We start from the raw sequence: 9802 nt of genomic DNA on the forward strand, positions 1-9802 counted from the left end.
AGGTTGGTTCTAACATGACAAATATCCAGGGATTATTTTCCATACTTCAAACATTTTAGTTTTCAATTTTGACAAATTTGAATTTTTTATTTTTAATTTGAAATTGAAATTGATTAGTGATTTGGATCAAGTGAGGATTAGCAACAGTAATGTGATGACTTGGCATCATTAGTAGAGGTTTATTGTAGCTTAAATATTCGGGCGTCACAATGATGCTGCCTAAATTGGATACATTTGTCTTGCTTACAAATGAAGGGCCTAGTTGGGACAAGAGGGATGAACATTGGAGCAAGATCAAGCATGGAGATGATGGCATGCGCAATGGGAACACGAACGGAGTTGCAAGTGATGATTTCAGGACTTTGAAGCCACCATAATGAGTGCATGAAGACTTGGACGAAATATACAAGATGCCACTTCATAAATTTCGTCCAGAGGCTATTATAGGTGTTGCTTCACCTTATTTTTGGGCCAGGCCCATGGAATTTCAAAATACTTAAATATAGGTTGTTTTTAGAGTCCGTATGTGTGGGGGGGGCAAGAGTTAGGGCTGGTTTCGGACCCCTCTTCCAAGGGTCACAAAATCCCCCCCCCCCTCTTCCTCCATATAGGGTGTCGTTTAGACTTTGGGTTTTGTTTAGATTAAAAGTTCACCATAGCTGCAACTTCGCGTACTTCGTTTGTGTTCAACGACCAGACCAAGACGTCACAGAACCCCACCTTCATTAATAAGGCTTTCCTCTTTTATTCACAGTATCCAGATTGCAATCCCAGTTTCTTGCTTGGTCTTCGTTTGCTCGCAGGAAATAGACCCTCGTGGTCAGGTTGATCGTGCTCCGGCGTGGTCAATAACCCCTCGAAAGTTGGTTTAGCAATTGCTAAGGCGCGACGTCTTCGCACGTTCGTAGTCGGATCGTAAAAGTCGACTCCACAGAAAATGATTGCTATCTCATCGAAACATCGGGACATCTTCGCCTCTATCACGTGGAGGCACTCAATTTAGGCTTGTGGCGCTCACTCTCTTTGTGGTGGTTCTCTCTCTCTCTATTTTCTCCACAATGGTTGGTAGCTTGCTTGTCGGCAATCACTTGGCTTGGAGACATAGGTCGTAGCACGTACTCCTTCCCTTTCATCTTGAAGCTATAGTGATTGGTTCGCCCGTTGTGGATGACGCCACGGTCAAATTGCCAAGGTCATGCAACTTGGAGGTGGCAAACGGACATACAACAACATCACACTCCAAAGTGTCTTCATATGCTCTGATTTTGAAGGAGACTTGAACCATGTGCTCGACTTGAATAGTGCCAGAGTCGCTAAGCCATTGGACCTTGTAGGGGTGCGGGTGCTTCATCTTGCCCAGTTGGAGCTTGGAGCATAGTTCTTCACTTGCCAAGTTATGGCAACTTCCTCCGTCGATGATCACCTTCACGGACCTTCCATTGATGCCCGCCTTGGTGTGGAAGATATTGTATCTTTGCTCTTCGTCTTGATGATGTTGAAGTGTCAAGAGCTTGGAGACAACGAGAGCGGGGCTCGAATCTTCATCACAAAAGACTTGATCATCGTCATCTTCATTCACTTGCCGGTGCATAGCCACATTCTCAAGGGCTTCCATTTCTCCTTCACTCATGGAGTCGTATGTACCATCGTCGTTGAGGATCATGGTGCCCTTGTTGGTACACTCGAAGGACTTGTGGCCTCGGCTGTTGCATGTGAAACGCTTGATTGAACTTGTCTTGATGGTCTCATCGGTTGGAGTAGATGACGATGAAGCTCCCGGCTTGAAGTTGCTTGTAGTAGGAGGATGAATTGAAGATGTCAAAGTTTTCTTGTAACTTGACTTATCATCGTTGCTTGGTGAAGCTTTTGTCGAGGTAGGAGTCGTTGTAGTCGTTGAAGCTTGGTTGTAGGAGGAGCCATAGGTCTTGGAAGTGAACTTGGCATACTTGAAGTCATCTTGCACTTGGCGTTCCGCCTTGGTAGCTTGGTGCACTAGCTCGATGAGGTTGGAGTAGGGTTGGAAGTCAACGATCTTCTTGATAGGATGGTTGAGTCCATTCAAGAAACATGCCATCGTTTGCTCATCATCTTCCGTGAAGTTGGCTCTTATCATGGCAATTTCCGTCTCCTTATAGTACTCTTCAACTCTCTTTGTTCCTTGCTTGAGGAGTTGGAGTTTCTTGAAGAGGTCGCGGTTGTAGTAGGTTGGCACAAAGCGTGCTCACATGACATCCTTCATTTGAGCCCATGTTGTGATGGGTTGTTCGCCTCTTGCCTCAATGACTTGCTCCCACCAAATGAGGACGTGAACTCAAGGGATGCCATGGCTATCTTCTTCTCTTCATCATAGTTGTGCAAACGAAAGATTTTGTCAACCTTTAACACCCATGAGATATACTCTTCGGGATCATTGCTTCCGGTGAACTTGGGCATGATGAACTTGCGCTTGCCATAGCGTTGCTCTTCGTTGTGTTGGGGTCGAGGATGATGACGCCCTAGATGTGGAAGATTGTCAACTTCAAGTTGCTCTTGTCGTGGAGGATTCCCATTATCTTGTTGCTCTTGGTGAAGTTGTGGTTCTTGTCGAGCTTGTTGTTCTTGTCTAGCTTGAGGAGGAGCTTGAGGATCTTGTCGTTGAGAACGTGCTTGATATAGTCGTTCTTGTACTTGCTCACGAAGTGCTTCTTCTTCTTCTCGAACATGCCGGTTGCGTGCGGCGACGACACGATTGGTGTTGAGGAGGGTGCGTTCCGCCTCAAGGGATTGCGCTTCACGCCATTGTTGTTGTTGGCATAGAGCTTCAGCGTCTTGCTCGTCTTGGTGTTGGCATGCTCGCTCTTCCTCTTGTTGGCGTTGGCGTTGCCTTTCTTGTGCTTGCGCAAAGGTAGCTTGATTTTGATGATGTCGATGTTCTTGCGCTAGAAGTTTCTCTTGAGGACCGGTTCCGTGGAGAGGATTGCGGTTTGCTTGACGGTATTGGCGCGCGGCTTTTCGAAGAGTGTTCGATGTTGGTGTACTTGAGCCGAAGATGGTGTCGTCGGAGTGTTGACTCGAGCGGCTCCGTCTTGAATATGATGAAGTGGTATAAGAGCGGTTGACCAACAAGGCACGAATCTCGTCCATTCTTACATTGTTCTCTTGTTTTTGTTCATGGAGCTTGTTGTCGAAGTAGTCTCTTGTACGTTGCTCGGAATGTCGCAAGTCGGTGGCGAGATTGTCGATGCGGTCGCTCAATGCTTGTTGTTCTTGATGCAAAGCTCGTTGTGCACCGAAGAGGTGGTTCTTGGTGACGTAGGTGTTCGGGTCGTCGTCTTGCTCGAGGAAGAGTGGGTTGGTAGAAGTACTTGGTCTATCCATCATTCCAAGCAAATATGTGAGTGGGAAAAAGAGAAGAACTATACCAAATGTACCTTGACTGATGTTGAGAATGGATCAATGATCACTCAATAGTGTAGCAAGGAAATAGCACAATTGGTACCAATTCTTTTTGGTTCTCACACCTACACAAATAAAGCCTTTGGTGGAGCTTGGTGAGGATGGTGGTACAAAATTTGATGCAATTGTTAGTAAGACTCAATAATGTTGAAAAAAGATTCGCAAATTCACAAATGCAACAAGTAGACCAATAGCAATATGTGGCACACGGGAACACACACACATGGAATGACAAATGGGGTTGTGCAACCAAAAATCAGCTCAAAATGTGGAATCCACAGAAAATGCTCTTGTTGCACAACACTAGAGAGACGCTAGCACGATTGGTCAATAGGTGGATACGAGACTTGTGCACAACCTACAAAGCAAAAATGCAACGACTTCTATCCCAAGTATGTTATATGTATGGTATTCCTATGATATGATCCAAGATGATCGAGTATGACAATCTTAATGTAGTATGATGCTATGGTTCTTGCTTAAAATCTCTTTGCTTGCCTTCCTCTTTTGCTTAAAAGCATGTTTAGCTCTTTCTCTTTTGAGCTCTTTTGATGGACACTTATGCAAAACTTCACGAACTTAGCTAGCAATAGTGCAAATGCTATGACAACCTTGTGACACAAGAGATGATACCAAGATATGGACACCAAGATGATGATATATGCAATGATCACTAATGTGCACAAGTAACGTTGCCGACAATACTCAAATGGCTAGTATCGATAGGAAAGGTGCGCAAAAATGGGCTATGGGGTTATCAATGCAATGGCAAGGAGTACACGAAGTGTTGTCGAGGTTATCGTCCTTTCTTACGGTTGAGGGTGTCAAATTGTTGAGCGGTTGCTGTTGATGATGAGTCTGAGGCGAATATGGGCGGCGGTGGTGTTGATGTCAAACCGTCCCTAAGTTTCCGAAATGCATTAGGAAATGGAAACCGCAACTCAAATTCTCAAAGAACAAAACGTGTCAAAAAAATCGGAGTTGGTAGCGTGTGAGCAATGGTGGTTGCGGAAAACGATGGTGGTAAGAGAATGCGTATGAGGAAGTGGAAGTGGAACGGTGGTTGAACTGATTTTTTTTAGTTTCGTCAAGGAATGTCAGACTTCCGGTGTTGGTCGGACGACCGGTACTTTTCGGACGTCCGAATACTGTCGGACGTCTAGTGCCTGGGCGATTTCGGGCACGGGATGAACTTCTAGGGTTCGTGGTGGGGAGGCAAAATTTGGGCAAAATTGGACGAATTTGTGGATGGAGATGGGGGAAAGCTAGATCCACTCGAGGCAAAGCAAACCCATGGATCAAATCCAACAAAACTTTATCAAAACCAACAAATCACAAAAAATTGTGGGAGCTATTTTTGTGGGGATTTTCAAAATTAGGACCAAAATCAACAAAATTAGGCTAGAAAACAAAGAGGGGGAGCTCCAAAATTGTGATCAACGTGGCTCATGATACCAAGATGATGTAGAGTAAAACCCTAGATGCCCGATCTTTCACGGTTGGAGCAGATCCCGCGAAGAACACGAGGAGAAAACACGAGAGGATTCACTCAAACCAACAAGATTCGATTACACATGTGCTAGATCCTCGAAACACAAAGAGATACACGATCTGTGATCAACAAAGGATGATACAAGTAGCAAGTTCTTCTCCGTGAGGAGATCTTGGGGGTTTTCCCGTGAGGGGTCCTGAATCCACTTGGGGAATCTTCTCCGTAGAGGTCGTGAACTCCGATGGAGAAGGTATCAGGTGGATGAGCAAAGCTCTATCTCTCAAATGGGCTAATCCTTTGCTAACCCACGAAAGAGGGAGGAGGAGGAGTATATATAGTCTAAGGGGGCGGAAGGGTACATGGGCCTCGGCCCAACACGCTGTGCACAGATAGGCGTCGGTCGTCCGAACGTTGTCGGACGTCCGGTGGCTCATGAGGGTCCGGACGTCCGGAAGCGGTCGGACGTCTGACATTTCGGCTCGGGTCAAGTGGCGTCCGGTCGCTGGGGTTTATCAGATGTCCGGTCAGCATCGGTCATCCGACCGCTGTAGTGGTCACAAGCTAGGACTTGGCTGGTGGGCTGGTGCTTCAGGCGTCGGACGACCGGATCCTCCGGTGAGATCCAGTCGTCCGGTGGCTATAGGATTCCTAGTTACACGATCTCTTGGTCCTTGTACTTGGTGTCCTCGCCGTCTTGTCCGTTGGATGTAGTTGATCCGCGACCTTCCTCCAAGCACCCTATCACACATAGGGTTTTCGCTTGAGGTAGTAGCCATGTCTCATGTGTAGGAAGTGGTAGTTCGGAGAGGAGCGAGTTCATCTTATCTTCGATAGCCTTTGCTCAAGCCCTTGTCATTGGTCCAAGTGGTGTCGTGGGGGTGTAGGTAGGTCCATGAGGATGACCTTGGGATGCTCTGCATCAATACCCCGGTCGGATTCTCTATGGCATGTGCACCTGCCCCGCGGCAACCCCCCTCCCTCCCCGGCCACCACAGACCACAAGCGAGACACGACGACGCGAGTCCATCCCGCGTCCTCAAGGGGAGCACTACCCGCAGCCTCCGCCAACTCGCCTTTGGACCGGCACCCCGCCCACTACGTTAGGGCCGCCAGATCTAGCACACGCACCACCATACTCCTGGCGGCCATGGAGCCCCCATGCCACGAGGTCGGCCAGCGTAGAGAGGAAGAGAGGGCTCGAGCGCAACAGCACCGTCGAAGCCTATGTCTCCCCTGGTCCCATCACCACACCGACCTCCTCTCCCTCCTCCAAATCAGACTCTATGATGTAGGGTAGAACCCTAGGAAGGATCTTTTCACACTTGGAGGGGGGAAATGGAGAGAAATCACAAGAACACAAAGAGACAATCACTCCAACAATTCCCAATCACACATCCACTAGAGTAACAACACAAGATCCACAAGTCTCAAACACAATCAAAGGAAAGATGCAATGGCAAAGTTCATCCCAAATCCAAAGGAAGAGGGGTCTTGGTGGTAGTCTTCTCCCAATGGAGGTCTTGAAATCCTCAAGGATTCTTCCCTAATGGGGTCTTGATCCTCAAAGAGGGAAGGTAATGGAGCAAAGCTCACCAAGATATCATCCAATACTTTGCTAACCCTAAACATGGCTCTAGGTACGAAATATATAGGCTTGGGGTCGAAGGAGACGAAGGGGAGCCGAAGATCCAAACTCAGCCGGCCATCCTGGGAGGCCCGTGCGCACGAGGTAAGTTGGGCCCGTGCGCACGGGGGTCCCGTGGGCACGGTACAGGCCCGTGCGCACGGGGTGCTCCAGCGCCGGGTTCCTGTGTAGTCCGTGGGCACGGGGTCTCTGGGGGTCGTGCGCACGGGGTCACCTGGGACATGCTGTTTTGCTGTTGTTGCACTCCTTCTTGATCCTTATGGCCTTGGGGTGGTTCTCCTTCTCCTTGGGGATGCTCCTGAGCTCCTTGGTGATGTTCCACTTCATACCTAAGGATGCATAGCATATTTTGGTGAGGTAGTATACATGTTCCATTTGTGTCCATATGCAAGTCTATTAGGAAGGAGTTCACCTCGGTTTCCAAAGCACGTGCTCTAGCTCTTGTCATGGGTCCTTGTGGGGGTGGATGTGTTGATGTAGAGTCCATGGGGATGATGGAAGGATGCTCCGCATCATCTCCCCTCCCTTCGAAAGGATCCGACCTCGGATCAAGATCTTCATCACCATGGAAAGGCGAGAGGTCTTTGACGTTGAAGATGTCGCTCACGTTGTACTTGTCTCGTGGGAGTTCAATCTTGTAGGCGTTGTTGTTGTAGCGTGCGAGCACCTTGAATGGTCCATCGGCTCGAGGTAGTAGTTTGGACTTGCGTTCGTTGGGGAAGCGGTCCTTGCGAAGGTGTAGCCACACAAGATCACCTATGTTGAAGATCATGGGTTGTTTGTCGACGTTGAGCTTGGTTGCTAGTCGATGTATGTGGCGCTCGATGATGTTTCTTGTATCTTCATGCATCTTCTTGATGTTCTTCTTGATCAACACGCGAAGTAGAGTGGATAGTGTCCGGTTTGTCACCTCCGTTCGGCCGTCGGTTTGAGGATGGTATGCGGATGAGAACAAGAGCTTGCTTCCGAGCTTGGCGCATAGAGCTTGAAATTCCTGCAAAAGAGATTGAAACACCAAAGGTAGCTCGTGAGTGGTGTTAGTTTTTGGTTCTCCATCCTTGCACACAAGGACAAAGTGCATCACACTCAATGGGTTCTCACACACTTCTCTCATCTCACTTTTTGTGGCAAATAGTATGAGTTTTTTCTCTCTAGGCGAAGAGGCGCTCAAGTTTGGCTTGTTGCTCTCACTCATGTTTTGGTGGATCACTTTCTCACTCTTCTCTCTATGGTGGGTGGCTTGCTTGTCGGCTATCACTTGACTAGGAGACATAGGTCGTAGCACATATTCTTTTCCTTTCATCTTGAAGCTATAGTGATTGGTACGCCCATTGTGGACGACACCACGGTCGAATTGCCATGGTCGACCAAGAAGGAGGTGGCAAACGGTCATTGGGACCACATCACATTCCAAAGTGTCTTCATATGCACCAATTTTGAAGGATACTTGGACCGTATGCTCAACTCGTATGTTGCCGGAGTCACTTAGCCATTGAACCTTGTAGGGGTGCGGGTGCTTCCTCTTGACCAATTGAAGCTTTGAACATAGTTCTTCGCTTGCCAAGTTGTGGCAACTACCTCCATCAATGATGACCTTGACGGAACTTCCATTGATGCCTGCCTTGGTGTGGAAGATATGGCATCGTTGGTCTTCTTCTTGTTGATGTTGAAGTGTCAAGACCTTGGAAACAACGAGAGCGGGGCTCGTATCTTCATCACAAAAGACTTGATCATCTTCATCCTCGTTCACGCGTCGGTGCATGGCCACTTGCTCAATAGCTTCTATTTCATCTTCACTCATTGAGTCGTAGGTGCCATCGTCGTTGAGGAGCATGGTGCGCTTGTTGATGCATTGGAAGGACTTGTGGCCTCGGCCGCCACATGTGAAGCACTTGAGTGAACTTGTCTTGACGGTCTCATCGGTCGGAGTTGAGGAAGAAGCACGCGGCTTGTAGTTGCTTGTAGTAGGAGGAAGACGACTTGAACTTGACGAAGGATTCTTGTATGATGTCTTGTCGTCGTTGCTTGGAGAAGGCTTGGTTGATGTAGATGTTGGAGGAGTTGTTGAAGCTTGATTGTTGGAGAAGCCGTTTGTCTTGGAGGAGTACTTGAAGTCATCTTGTACTTGACGTTCTGCCTTGGTCGCTTGATGTACTAGCTCGATGAGGTTGGAATAGGGTTGGAAGTTGGCGATCTTCTTGATGGGGTGATTGAGTCCATTCAAGAATCGTGCCATTGTTTGCTCATCATCTTCCTTGACATTGGCTCAAATCATGGCTATTTCCATTTCCTTGTAGTATTCTTCAACACTCTTTGTTCCTTGCTTGAGGAGTTGTAGCTTCTTGAGGAGATCACGGTTGTAGTAGGTGGGCACAAATCGTGCTCTCATGACATCCTTCATTTGATCCCAAGTGGTGATTGGAGGGTCACCTCTTGCTTCTCGGCGCTCAAGGACTTGTTCCCACCATATGAGCACATAGTCTTGGAACTCAAGTGATGCCATTGCGATCTTCTTCTCTTCCTCATAGTTGTGCAAACGAAAGATTTTGTCGACCTTCGATGCCCATGAGAGATATTCTTCTGGATCATTGCTTCCATTGAACTTGGGCATTGTGAATTTGAGTTTTCCATATCGGTGCTCTTCATCTTGATAGCGGTTGCGATATCGCTCTTGCCTTGGAAAGTCCTCGAATGTTCGTTCCTCATGATGTCGTTCTTGGTGTGGAGGAGGGTCTTGAAGCACTTGTTCCACTTGGTGTCGCTCTTGTTGCACTTGAGGTTGAGGTGGAGCTTGACGAACTTGACGGTGCACACGTGGTTGATAGTTCCTCTCTTGTATTTCTTCTCGAAGGGCTTCCTCTTGATTCCGCCGTTCACGATTGCGGTTGGCGATGGCTCGACTTGATTCTTGAAGGGCACGTTCCGCCTCAATAGCTTGTGCTTCTCGTTGTTGTTGTTGAAGACGTTGAGCCTCGGCGTCTTGTTTCTCTTGGTGTAGACGCGCTCGTTCTTCTTCTTCTTGACAACGAAGACGTTGTCGTTCTTGAGCTTGAGCAAAAGCGACTTGATTTGCTTGAGGACGAGGGACTTGTTCATCAACTTGCTCTTGGGAATGCTTGACGTATCGTTGATCTCGAGATGCATGACGGTCTTGATGCGCGGCTCGTCGAAGAATGGTCGATGACGGTGTACTTGAGCCGGAGGAGGTGTCGTCGGAGTGTCGACTTGAA

The sequence above is a fragment of the Triticum dicoccoides genome, chromosome 4B (assembly GCF_002162155.2).
Source record: "Triticum dicoccoides isolate Atlit2015 ecotype Zavitan chromosome 4B, WEW_v2.0, whole genome shotgun sequence".
NCBI classification, from domain to species: domain Eukaryota; kingdom Viridiplantae; phylum Streptophyta; class Magnoliopsida; order Poales; family Poaceae; genus Triticum; species Triticum dicoccoides.